This window comes from Pygoscelis adeliae, unplaced genomic scaffold (genome assembly GCF_000699105.1).
Source record: "Pygoscelis adeliae isolate BGI_AS28 unplaced genomic scaffold, ASM69910v1 Scaffold106, whole genome shotgun sequence".
In the NCBI taxonomy this organism is placed as follows: domain Eukaryota; kingdom Metazoa; phylum Chordata; class Aves; order Sphenisciformes; family Spheniscidae; genus Pygoscelis; species Pygoscelis adeliae.
Genome location: NW_008824939.1, coordinates 4,090,745 through 4,104,738, shown reverse-complemented (window position 1 = coordinate 4,104,738; position 13,994 = coordinate 4,090,745). Strand labels below are relative to the sequence as shown.

At 38.0% G+C, this 13,994-nt stretch overlaps 1 protein-coding gene across 4 annotated transcripts in view; it reads right to left on the bottom strand.

The window, feature by feature from the left end:
* Window positions 1-11,645, bottom strand: part of UBR3 (ubiquitin protein ligase E3 component n-recognin 3 (putative)) — a 116,070-nt gene extending 104,425 nt beyond the window's left edge. For all 4 annotated transcript variants that reach the window (XM_009325426.1, XM_009325427.1, XM_009325428.1 and 1 more), the window contains exon 1: window positions 11,579-11,645. The gene's annotated coding sequence lies outside the window, so the exon portion shown is untranslated. The remainder of the gene's footprint in view (window positions 1-11,578) is intronic.
* Between the last annotated feature and the right edge of the window lie 2,349 nt (window positions 11,646-13,994).

Here is a 13,994-nt window from a genome sequence, read left to right as displayed (position 1 = left end):
TCCATTTTTCAGAGAGTATATACTTTTATATTAAAGGTGGTGCGGAAATGGTATTCTGAAATTCCAACTACTATGTTCAAACCCATTTTGTTTCTGAGTCCAGTGAATTATAAAGGTGCCAATTTTTTTTCCCCTTCTCAAAGTTCACATATCTAACATCCCAGTTTCTTCCCATACATGTTAGAAGCCTCTTCCGTTGAACAATTAGAAAAACGCTGAATTTTTCTTTATCAACACATACCTCCCAATTTCTAAACAGCCTAACTGAAAATATCAAACTGAAACAGTTCCTCTCCTTTCTGCGAAATAATCAGAGGCTGACCCGATTCTTCAAGACCTCATTCAGATAAAGACTTTTTTAATGTCTTTTGACATTAATAAAAACAACTTCCAAAAGCATAAGAGTTTGCAGGATCAGTATTTATTTCAAATGTATAGCAACTAAGATTTACTTATCAAAGGATGATAGAAACACCCTGCAAAAACTGTGCAAATTGTTTCATTTAAAAAGAAAAGAAAACATTTCTTCTTTGGAGAATTCCTGTGTGGTAGCAGTCGAGGCTTGGCTAATGCACAATGACATGAGGTTGAGCCAAACCCCATTAGAGCAGACAGAATGATTTCCCACTGACTTAACATGAGCCTGACTCAAGAGCCACTGAATACTTTTCTCCTCCCAATCTATTTTTAGAAAGGACATTTACCAACATCAAAGAGTTATTTACCCATGTCAAAAAAGAAGCTAACAAGGAATAGAGAGTCTAAAAACACACCATACAAGAGTAAACTTTACTGAAAGGATTCACCAGATTTTACCAGTAATTTTTCCAAACTAAAGATTCGGAAATGGATTCAGCTTTGTTTGAATACAAAATTTGTTTTCTAAATTTATTAATGTCTTCACTATATTTTCTATGCCATATTTTCCAGAAGAAGCCTGCTATTTTCTACAACATAAGCTTTCTTCTTTGAAGACCGTTAAATTATCACCTTCAAGAGAAGAAGGAAATAGAAGAAAGCCACAAAGCAAGTATCCGAATTTAGGGGACACACACACACACACAAAAAAAGAGGATACAAGTCCAGCAATTAAGATGGCATCTTCACAAGAATGGCTAGCGTCTTCACAAGACTAAAGATTAAGAGCTTCTCCTTTGCTCTTACACATTAGAAATAACACTTTTTATTAAGAAAAGGTAAACAAGGACAGTACTAGCCAGATGATTTGCAGTTTGTATATACAGCCTATCCATTCCTGGGGGGGAAGTGTCAGGCACTTTTGTGCCTGACAGAAAGAGCTCAGTGATAACTGACAACTTTCTGTTAAATAATCCACAAATGGATGGTTTTCACTTTTGTCATTCACTTTTGCAAATGACATTCACAGAAGTTATGAAAAGTCATTCACTTTTTCACTTTTGTCTCATCCACATACAGAAACCTGAACTGCCACAACTCACAAATCCAGCTTGATCTATGCTGCAATATAGTACCTCATTTATTACCTTAAAGGTATTTGGTTTCCCTTTCACCACTATCCTTGTAAGAAGAGATCAAAAGTAAATAAAGACTTAAAAGACACACAGGGAAAGAATTACTATGCAGTGTGTTTTAAAATCTTTTACTGGTCCGCCCTGTATATTTTGCATTCAGCCAAAAGACATTTTCACTGGTTATGATCATGAGCTAAGGGAGCCACGGTAACAACACTCACACGTAAAGTCGCTTTGAGTCCCAGCTTCTGCTAAGCACAAGGCTTCCTTCCACAGAAAATAAAAAGCTCTGCTCCCCAAGAAGCCTGTGCCAGCATACCACTTGTGAATCAGCCTATGGATTAATTATCGCAAATTTAACATATCCTGTAGCTGAAGGTTATGAATCATGTCTTCTCTTGAGATTCCCAAGAAAGCACTATTGACTTATAAAGTGTGCTATTATTACTATATTAATACAGGTTCTAGAAAATCAAGGAAGAATCCAAATTCGATTCACTGTAAGGAAACGTCCTTTTACTGTCACATGCACAAATTATAGCAGTTCCAAACAGGGAACGATTTCTAGATACCAGGCCCTAAACCTTAAAGTAGGAATGCCAATATCATTTTACAAGATGAGACATAGTCTATATTTATGGTTCCAAGGCTGCAGTATTAGAATATTGTCCGAAATCAATATACTATTGTAGCTGTTCTTAACAGCTAGAAACGTGTACATTGTAAGGATCCCAGAATATGTCCTTACTGACATGACTTGCCACTGGATGAGCTATTGGTCATACTGAATTTCAAGGGCAAGAATTAGTCTAAGCCACAATGATCCAGAAAGCCAATGCTCAGATTTTATTATTTACAAATCAGGCTGAAGAAATCTTACTGAGCCCAAGCTTATAATATTCAGCCATGAGACTCTGTTTTATGCTGAATTACGGAAAACCGATCCTGCCACTGTGTGGTACTTCCACAATTCTGAAATACCGATACTCTGTTCTACTCAAAGCTCTATTGCCTTTACAGAGTGCTATACAATTCTTCTCCAAATATTGGCCAAAATGCTAGACAAGGACTTGGAAGATCTTCAGAGTTAAAACAACAGCTGTTTTAACTAAAGAAGAGCCAGAACCCCAAGCTGTGCCAAGGAAGTAACAAGTTGAAACTTCTTATACAGGCAGAAAGGGACACCTGTGACAAACTTCTCAATGGGTTACAGAGTCACTGGACAAACAGCAAACAAAGCTACTCCATAATCAGTTCCTTATACTTCTAAAAGAGCTTCCTTACCACAGCATCAGTTAAAGAATTGTCTGTCTACATAAATGTACATTTCAAAATGCTCCGGAGACTATCGAAACAGGGATTTAAGGGGCAACAAAAAGGAGCATTTTACAGATCTCTCCTGGTAACATCAAGCCTTGGAAATCCACCACTTGGAGAAGGCAAAAGTCTCTAACAGGGGGTAATGAAAGGTGGATATAAACTATATATGAAATACATTTTTTCTAAAGAAGCTCAAAACCAAAAATAACTACGGAGAGGAAGACTGACTAGATAACTGACAGATCACCTTGCTCTAGGCTTTATTACATGATTTCAATACTGCAAAATACTTTTTCCAACAAGCCTGTAGTTCCTATTTAATCTTTAGTACTTCGTATTTCTTGTGCTGCAGTCTTGCTTGTAAATATTTTTACTATTACACTACAATGAGCTTTAAGAATAGTAGTATTTCAGTGAGAGTGCCAATTCATTAGCCAGAGATACTGAAGCCCTATCTCACTGAAGGTCTAACATGCAAGTACTGAAATACAGGTCTATGGGGAGACAAAATAATCATCTTTTTTCCTTATTCTTTTCTCTGATTCAAAAGTATAGTCTGGCTTTTATTTTCTATATAGTTTCCTACCTTTGAAATTGCTTTTTCACAAAAAGACAAGGCTAATTTCAGCAGAAGGAGAGAACAACACAGTAACTTGCAATTAAATAAAAACAGAGCTTTAACAAGCAATCTTGTCCACATGACTTCAAATATAATTCCTGAAATTTCTTACGCTGCACTGATATCTTATTTGTAAGATGTAGAACATTGTTGACATCTACATGAGTAAGGAATACCATGTATCATTAACATAAGCAACATTAACATCATCTGAGCAACCTTCACTTTAGATTCCCAGATTCGTTCCATTCTCTCCTACTATTTCCATCTTTAATAATTCTGCCGTAAGTTTCCAAAATGTATTTTAGAAGTGGCTTCAAGGTAAAATAACTCCTTTCCTTTAGGCTACAGTTTCACAACTGCTTAAGTTGAACTAGGTCAATCCGGCCACAATTCTGTCTTCAGCCCTCTTATTTGTTCCAGCGCTGGCACTTGATTGATCCAGTGTTAAACCAGCTCAGAAGCTAAGCTAGCAGAAGTTATTTACTTAAAAAAAAAAAAAAAATTTCATTGTGCCACCTTAAATCTACCAACACTCACAGTCCTGCCTCCTTGGAAATCACACTGAAAACCCCAGATCATCCTGCCATCATCCCTTTCCTCCTTCACCTGACAGGGAGCAAACCATAGACAACAAAAACCCAAAAACCCAACAGTGCAGGAGGATGCTGTCCTGACCAACCAGTAGATCAGGTAGATACAAGGCTCACTGTGAAGCCAACTCCTCCACTTCAAAGGAGAATTTTTTTTAAACTTCCCCAGTTATTACAGCAGCTGATAAACGCCTTCAGTACCAGCCAGACCACACCTTTACAGGTTTTGAACATTTGCTCAGCTCTCTTTCCACTACAACCCACAGCATCTCAAGTTTCAGCTGCATTCCAGAAACTTGACATAAGTTCATGCATACACAGAGGGAGTATTTTTATCCTCATTTTTCTCTTGCTATTTTGTCCCCTGCCACCCCATGTTTAAAAATCATTTGTTTTAAAGTGATCATAAAGCTGTCAAAAGAAGGCATTCCATTTTCACAAGTCTTAGAGTACTACAGCACTATGAGTACCTGACTCCAGTAGAAGCTTTTAGGGACAAGAATCTGGGACCCAAGTGACAGGACCCAAGTGAAACATACTGAAAATTCCTAAGCAAAGAAAGTAAACCTCTAATTGATTCTTTAACCCAGTAACAATGTCATAGCTAAACTGAGCTTTTATTTAAGACATTGCATACATTTCATACTGTATACCACACAACTAACAATGTCATGTAATGTTTCATGAAGTATTCAAACAAAATGAGTAATTTCTGTAAATAAGAATTCAACACACACTTTGTAAAAAAGTATGCATTTTGTCCCCACTGTAAAACTAACATGCAATTACTATTCTTACGTACACTGAATCCACAAAATAGATCCAAGATGCAAAATATTAAGTGCTACAATTGCCTCCCGGAGTTCTTGTGAACTGGTTTTTCATTATTTACATACTGGTAAAGAGTGTTTAAATGTTTTTTCCTGCTTTTGCAGTTCACATTAAAACAAATCTTAATTCAGAACAAAATATAACTTGCAGGATTAGAAAATCAGGATTAGAAAATTATCTTGATGAAAAAGGACTTTGATATATTGTAGCCTTGCTTTACATAAAACCACTGTCCCTAACCAACAACAAACACAATAGTAACTGAAGAAATGCAGAAATAAACTAACTGTTCCTCTGAAAATTAAGTTTTGCATGTTTCCCCCACACACCCTAGTAATTAAATTTCAATAGTTAAACTCCTTTCACCTGCAAAACAGGCTTCCAAAAGTGAGTCAATGTGGCACTGACTTCAAGGTCTGAGGAATGACAGCTCTTCCTGCTCTTTAAGAAAGCTGCAAGCTACAGAGGAGTTCAGAGACAAAACTGAGTACTTGCATTTCTGCTATTAGGGACTGCGACAAGAAGCAAAGCCAACTGGAAAGATGTCAGTCTAACCCTTCTAACCAGGAAAGCTCTGAAGTAGAGACACTAGAGTCAATAATGGAGGACAATGAAACACAGCAGAGAATTAATTTTCTTCTCAAGAAGAAAAACACCAAAACACCTTAAAGGACATCTTTCCAGGCCTTCACGACAAAGCTGTTTGGCCAGGTTAAGAGGCTAGAAATCACAGATTAGACTCTTAGAAGTTATTCCAATCCTTGCAGAACGGCAAGAAGAGAGGCAGTGAGTCACCAGAAGATCCCTTGGTGCTCTGTGCTACATTGAGTGCCCTTCAGTGAAGCAAGCTCTCCAGTTCAAAGAAAAAGCAGACAAAGAAGCTCTGCAGAAGAGCATTTCTATTATTCTCTGTCAGTCCTCAGACGTAAACATCTTCTATAGTAGATAAAACTACAATGAGTTTCCTTAGTATACAAGTACCCACTATCAATCGGAAACAGTAGATTTGGCAGTTTCAATTGTAAGACCTTAGAAATATAGTGAGAAAGAATGGACTTCTGAGTAGAGCTGAAGCTGAGCCTATGCTTGAATGGACCCCACAAAGTTGTTGAATTTGAGCATTTTGATAGACAATAGAGCAATTCAAAAGAGTAACACAATCTTCTGCTGCAAAAATATTGCCTTTATAAAAAGGGTGGATGCTCTGGGATGTAATTACTGCACTGTAATTGCATCTAAGTACAGCTTACATTTACCTAGTTTGATCGAAAAGCCTCAGTTTATTCACAATTTAAAATATATTTGTACAATAACAGACACACAGCTAGCTAACTTACAAATATAATACTCATTCTCTTTGGTGCAGCTTTTCGAACATCACAGTGATTGCAAAGTGAAGCACCTACAAGTTAAAAGGGCTTCAGTTATGCTGCTAATGGCAATATTAAGATTATAAAAATTATCTTAATTCATCCATTTGCATGTATGAATATGGTCTCTAACCATTCTGTCCAACAGGAACTGCAGCCTTTTCAGTTGAGAAAAGGAACAATACTTCTTAAATGAGCAGTTAATTTAGTATTTCACTGTTCTGAAGAAGGCATTGATGAGAATACTCTTCAAACTCAACTCTAAAAAGCAATCTTCATGAAGGTTAACAGTAAAAACACCCCAGAATAAAAATATTTATGTTCAAAACTCTTTTGCAGCATGGAGTCTAAAGGTTTTGTTTTTTTTTTTTTAAATATGGACCTAAAGATAGAGAAATTAAGTTACAATGCATATTCTAGTTCTGGATGCTTAATTTCATAATTTTAGGATCTGATTTTCCAGAGTTCTTAGCCCTACATAGCATTCACAAAGCAGAATTCCCAGCCAACTTCAAAAGTAGGTCTGAGACAAGCAGATCAGCAAACAGAATATCTGGTCCTGAGCTCTCATCAGAGCCATCTTTGCTTGGCCCTCGCTCTTCCTAAACCATTAGTTCACATACAGCCTCCCTGCCCAGTTGCTTTCAGAGTCCCATCAATTATCCACCTTAAAGCATGTGGACAGTTCATCTTCTATTTAAAGAACAGAAGTCAAGTTTCCAAAAGAGAGTTAACAAAAATATTTTTCTGGCTAAGAAAATTTTCCCAAGAAAATTTTAACAGGTCAAACATATGGCATGTAATATTTTGGCCCAAATACTTCACCTGACAAAGTTCTAAGCAACTGCATAATGCTAGACAAACGTAAAAACAACTTTCATTTCTTCAGGATTTGAGTAAGATCTGTGGATTTTAATAAAAGCTATAAACTTAAGCTGAAGACACCACTTTCATCAGGCCTCCAACAGACAAGGTCCATATATATGTAATTTGCAGTTTTCTTGGAAAGGTAACTGTCCGTGAGTTTCATATCAGAGCTATTATCGCTGCAGGCATTGTGCAGAAACTGAGATGCATCCTGATGAAGGCAGAGTTCATTATATAGTCCTTGCTATTGTAATACCCAAACGGATATCTCTATTACTTCAATGTAAAGAAAATTCATATTATTTTCAAAGCTTACTACCAGAATCCTCCATAGAGGAGGGCCCCTAGGATACTATTATTTAAAATCACCTGCAGTTGTCAGATACCATTCCAGGGGTTTTTTTAAAATGTAAAATTCCTGATATTCTGCAAGTGATAAGGAAGAATGGGCTGAACTCTGAATCAACCTATATTAATTGTCATTAAGAAAGATCTAAGAGACAAAATTCTTTAGGAATGTGTTCCCCAAACACACACCCAAAATCACGTTTATTCTGCTGCCAACAGATCCATCGACAGCTCCATGCAGATCAGATACATACTAGACAAGTAACACTCCACTCTGACATAGCAAACTTAGAATCCTGGACAGCTGATAGTTTCACAAAAGGGATAGAAGGAGCTTTAGAAGTTGGTGGGATCAAAGCAAAGGAACTGAAAATCAACACTGGTTAGCACAAATCTAAACAAGACTGTTTCCACAGACCTCCAAAACACCAGTTCTTCTTAAATTGAATATATACCAAGGTATATTACAAAGCAATAGACAAGTCATACAATAAATAAGCCAATTTCAGAGAAGGCAAGATACACAGCAGTCATATCTCATGAGCTCATTCTTCAGAATACTGTTCTGTTCTTCAAACCAGACTGGCCCTATCAGCAAAACCTCTGGGGTAGAACCACCATTTATTTTAAGTTTGTTCAGTGACTAACACAGCAAGAGTTCGGGCTTCTAAATGTTTGAAGTTTCGTATATTGATACATTTGAGTATCTTCTTGACGCCGTTGAAACAACTGCACGTTATTCCTGAGACATGTATAAAATACATGGCATCTAGTCAGGCCACAGCTCTAAAAGCAGTAATACAAAATTATCACTTGGCTGTTAACCATTTGGAAAACATTGCAGCAACTAATTTAGAGGCTGATGTAGTCCTAATTAGAGACATTCTTAAGAGAAATCAAGACAGGCAGGTTTGTGAGCTGACTGTATGTCATGACGAACGTAATCAACGCAGTGATCTGAAATCTTTTTTGCTTTCCAAGGATAAGACCTAACATGAAGCTCTGCGAAAACTACTGAATGTTACTGTGGAATCCTAAGCAGCCACACAAAATATTGAGCTTTATGTCTGGGGGGGATGGGGAGGAGGGCAGAGGGAATCAATTATTTACTGCATGGTAACTGTAGTTCTTTCAAATGCTGTGGTCAGTGTGAATCCCAGCATGAATTCCTGTACCTTCTATGTGGAAGATCAGATAGTGGAGTTTTTGTTCTGAAGAGTCATACCCACCAGAAGTGCATGACCATGGGTTTATTCAGACTCTCATGCCAAGCTAACAAGCAGTACAGCTCAAACTTCTCCTCAGTCCCTTCAGCCAGAAGTCCTTGGTAGCCCAAAGGACTTCAAAAGCAGAGAAGACGCATGGAGTTGATAGAGATTCTACAGAACACCATTTGTCCCAGACCAACAATCCTGAACACAAGAACGTTTTTACGTATTTTCGTAATGCTCAGAGGCTAAACTCCTTGACAACGTGTAGGGTCTCAGCTTGTTGATAAAGCATGTTTCAGCAACTTCTTGAAGAAACGGTTGGACTCGATGATCTTAGAGGTCTTTTCCAACCTTAACGATTCTATCATTCTATTCTATGAAAGGTCCAAGAGAGCACTCTTCCCTCCTTGAGGCTGCATTACCAAAAATAGCCTAGCTCCTGGAGAACTGAAACCTTCTTGTTTACTATTAAAGAATACAATTGATAGAGTCACACTGGAAGAGACAACCTTGAAGCAGCAACATGCTGTATGTATGCTAAACAGGTGATTCACTGTTGCAAGACACTCCATAAAATAGCCACATAATCTACTTAATGCCAGTAAAATAGTTATTACCTGTATGTCCTAGAACCCAGCTGCAGGCAGATCTGACTTTTCTGATCTTAAGTGAATCACAGCTGCTAGAACCCAAGATGACACAAGAGACCTTGCCTGATGAACATACACAGAATACATCCAAAGGTAACTATTAATAATAGCTTTCTCAACAGCAAGCCTGCTTTTTTATTATCACTCTATTTGTTAAAGTTTTCTCAAGCCTAGAATAGGAAAAAGGTCCTTTACTCTTACTTAGCAACAGAAAGTAAAAGAAATAGCATATATTTTTCCATAGCTCCCAAACAGCACAGCAACAGCATTTCAATTGAAATTAGTTCCTGTAAGGAAGTGTCTCTGAAAAGGGATAAAATAAGGAATTGAGTCAGAAGGAGGGAAAGAATGATATGGGGACAGAATAGCAAAGGTCATCAATACCAGGTTATCTACTGTCTGAAACTTAAGTTTAACTAAAACTAACTATTCAATAATACTTACTGGTGCGAACATTTTAATGCACTGAAAAAACAGAGCCAATTCTAAAAAATTAAAGCAGGAGAAAATTAGCAGGCTAGAAACTAAGAATATACTTCTCATACTTGTTGGCAGTGAGAGGAAGCAAAGAGAATTTTCCAGCCTTTTCATAAGGGATTATGGTAGACCTAACAGATACATCAGTCCCCAAGAGACATACTGGGGGGGGGGAAGAGAGAGGTCTGATCTAGTGTGTAGCTTGGACAGGATCTCCATGAAACCTACACCGATGCATACTCTAAGACACAGAGCTAAATAGAAAGGTAAGTATGGATCATTAGAGACAGGACTGCAGAAAGCTTAGAGGTAGGTACCTGAAGGTGCTTTTGAACACACAGCATATAACATCAATCTGTAAGAGTTACCTTTCTTATAAATATAGGGGTTTTTACTTCACACATGCCTACTGATAAAGAAATGGCCCACTGTCGCAAGTGGAAATTGATAATTTCTTAGACCCTTTGATATAAGTCATAAGAGAAGGCAATGTTCTACGGCAATGGAGCCACCTGTTGCCATAACTACCATCAAATACACAGCAAACTTCAATGCAAAAACCTGTTTAATGAAATTCTTAACCTGGCTTTTTGCCTTTCAGGATATGCAACCCTTGATAAAGATATTATTCTCTTTGTACTGTAATGCAGCACTAAAACATCTGCTTCCCACATGATTAATTTAACAAATAAGTCAACACACAGTGAGGCATACTCAGAAACAGGACACGGGGGAATGAAATAGCCAAAGCGTAGAGACTGTCTAGTATATCAGGTTATTGTCTACACACTTAAAGGGGAATCAGAACAAGACAGCCACAGAAACAAGATGGTACTCATCAGTAACAGATTACTGATTAGTTATACTCTTATTATAACCACATGGCATATTGCTTTCTTCAAGCTTATTTTATAAACTATCAAGTTTCATTATAACACAAGATCATCTACCAACCAAAAAATACTTGTTTGCATTTCCCCCTGTCCGACTGCATGGGTTTTTTTTTCCTCCAACAGATGAACTCACCTACTGAACTATGAGCATATGTCTACTGTAAGTGCTTTAAAACTGAATATTTTGCCTTCTTCAAAACATTATTAATTATCTCTGCTAGAGCTGCAAAATTTCATTTGCCCATGGCTGGATACCATATGGGAAGGACTACAAACTATTTTCACCTACTGACATATCACTGGATCTTAAAATCTATTAAACCTTGCCACAGCTAGAGTTTTTAATACTTTGACAAACAGCTAAATTTACAAACTTGGATATTTTCTAAAGTCTAAGTTACATTCTAGTAGATCAGACAAACTGTAATTAACTTAATAATCAAAAACACTAACATTTGCATGAGAATCAAAAGGTTCAAGAGTGTGACAATCTGATTTTTCTAAAACAAATGAGAACTACACAAGGTACCTAAAGCAAATCAGCATCCGTCTATTACGCTATATTCCAGCTTCCTTATATAAAGGCATCAGAACTAAAAAATTAACACTCGGTTATCTCTACAAAGTTAATTATAGATTTAATTAGTAATAAAAGATTAACACTCACATCCTTACACCTCAGACCAAACCATCTCTAGATTTACATTAGCCACCCTAAAGAAAATTAAAAGATATTCCAGATCGTAAGCTGGAGAGACTTCCTTTACAGCAGATCAGTTAACTAGGACTTCATCAGAAGTATTTTTTGAGATGCATCAAATAAAAAGACTCTGAACATGAAGACCAGATAACAAGAACCAACAGAAACAAACTACTGTTACTATAATATTCGTATACAGTATCTACACAAAATTTTATCTGAGCAGGGAGATGGTAGATAAAGTTCTTAAGTAGGCTCCACATTTGATTCCCTTGCTATTAATAGAAGCCTACACTGTGGTGGCCAAGGTTATATTGGGTTAGACACACTCCGGTTTCCTGAATCTACCATGAAAGCCTCCTAACTTTAACATGTAAAGCACTACCTTTGTAACTGTGCAATTGATTTGTGTACACAAAGTTAAATCAGTTTATCTGAACACGCTGCATTGAAACAATTCAAGTCAACAGGCAAAACTGTGTGTTTGCACACATTAATGTTTTTACATTGGTTTAAGTTTAACTTACTTTGTCTTGCATAGCAAACAAAGTTTCTAATTCACTTAATTGCACTGGCTTAACATCAATTCTTTAGATAAGCAGAGCGACCTTATGTCGAGTGCAGGCACCCCATATCCTGCCATGTATTGTCCTCCTGTATGTCCAGGAGGACTGGAAAATCTACTGCTCAACTCAAGAGTGTTGTTTCTGAACAGATAGTATGGAATTCTTTACCTACAGTGGTCAAAACTCCTGAAGGGACCTACCTCATACCCAAGACAATTTACTCTTGAATTCTACTATTAAAAGTAATAAGTAGGGTAAATACAACAGAGAAATGAGAATATTCTTACTCTCTCAGGGTTTGCATCTGTCTACACTGCAAATTTAACAGCATTTTTTATTTCTTCTTTATTAAACCAGCTTTCTTCAAGAAGAAAACTGCTTAAAATAGAAAAGACAATCGTGAAAGCTATAAACTCTGAGATGAGAGGAATATCAGAAGTCATTTTAATATTTACCTAAAGTAGATCAATTTGCCTCTGCTCTATTAAAATCCTACCACTAAGAGGAGCCCTAAATCTATTCCACACTGAGCACTGGAAAAAGTGACATTAAAATTCTTCTCTTACTTCTCAAGATCAAAGGAAACTGTTACTTCAGTGATACTGAGGAAAGCAGAATCACCAGAAGTTGAACAAGAACTGATAAAGAAAGAACCACTTCAGGAGTAGCCCCTTGAAACCACTGAAGATCAATGAAAACAAAAGGAGGAAAAAATGGACTTCTTCCATTGGAGGGAGTCTACCAATAAGAAAAGATTCCACCAAAAAGGAAGAATGAAGAAATGATTAAGGCAGACAGTAAGAGAAACAAAGAGGAAAAAAACATAACAAGAAACAAAGAATGAAGCCACCTCAAGCCTAGAGCAGGAGAATGGTGACTACAGCTGCAAAGAATCAGAGCCAAGATGATAACCAAGTAGATACAGATAACCAAGATGATAGCCAAGTAGAAATGCAAAGAGAGAAGGAATCTTAAGATGCAGAGTGAGTGATGCAGAATTATACATTGTAAATGTTAAAAACTTGAAAAGAACCCAGAAAAATGTTTTAGTATTTCTGCAAGTTCTTAGCGTTTTCTGCTAGGTATGCCACAACTCAGGATTTATTAGGAAGAGATGAGATGGCTCTTATGAGAGCATGCCATCTCACCAAGGCTAAGACAATCAAAACAGAGACTATTCTAGAAAGCTAGTCAAAAGAGAAGCCTCACTCAAGCACTCCAAACTGTCTTCTGTCAAAGTCTTTAGCTCGCTGGTGAATGAATAGGAACACAGGGAGCTCCAAAAAGACACACAGTTGTAAAATTTGAAGTTTACTGGCTAGGTATCACCTCCACCCAATAACTGGTTGACTGATCTTTCCTTTTACCGTTGAGTACAAAGGGAACAAAGGAGGGTATAATGAGGTACCACATTCCTCTTCTTCTGACCAGGTACTTAAGTCTTGCCTCCAGTAGGTCTGCACGCTTACAGAATACAAAGGACATTTGACTTCCCCAAAACCCTGCCCTGTTGTACCCATTCAAGAGTTACCGAATTCCTTGATTTGAAGCCGAGACTAGCAAAAACAGAAGGCAAGATGAACGGCAGACTGGGAAAACACACAAAAATGGCTCCCTCTTACTCAATCCGTTAATTTCGGCATATTTGCTCTAGTGAAATCCAAAAGTATTTGGACACACTTCATGGTTAGCTGGGCTAGGCCAAGGCAGCTAGCTGGGAGCCGTCAGGTACCGCCTCCCATGCATTCCGCCTTATCAACTTCCCTGAAGGCAGGCACTCGGTGCAAGGACAACGAGATTTGCATAAGCGTCCTAAAAAAAGGCACACGCACAATAACAAAGAAGGAAAAGCCACCTCGCCGGACCCCCCGCCGGGGCCGGCGGCCGGGAAAGCGGGGCTGAACCCCCGCTCAACCCGGCCCGGGCGCCGTTTCCACAGAGCCTCGTCCGAACCGCAGCCAGGGATGGAGGAAGGCGACCCAGACGGAAGCAGGTGCCCCATTCGCTCCCCTCCCCCGGCGCGCAGGGAGGCACCGGGCAGACGCCGAGCTCGGGA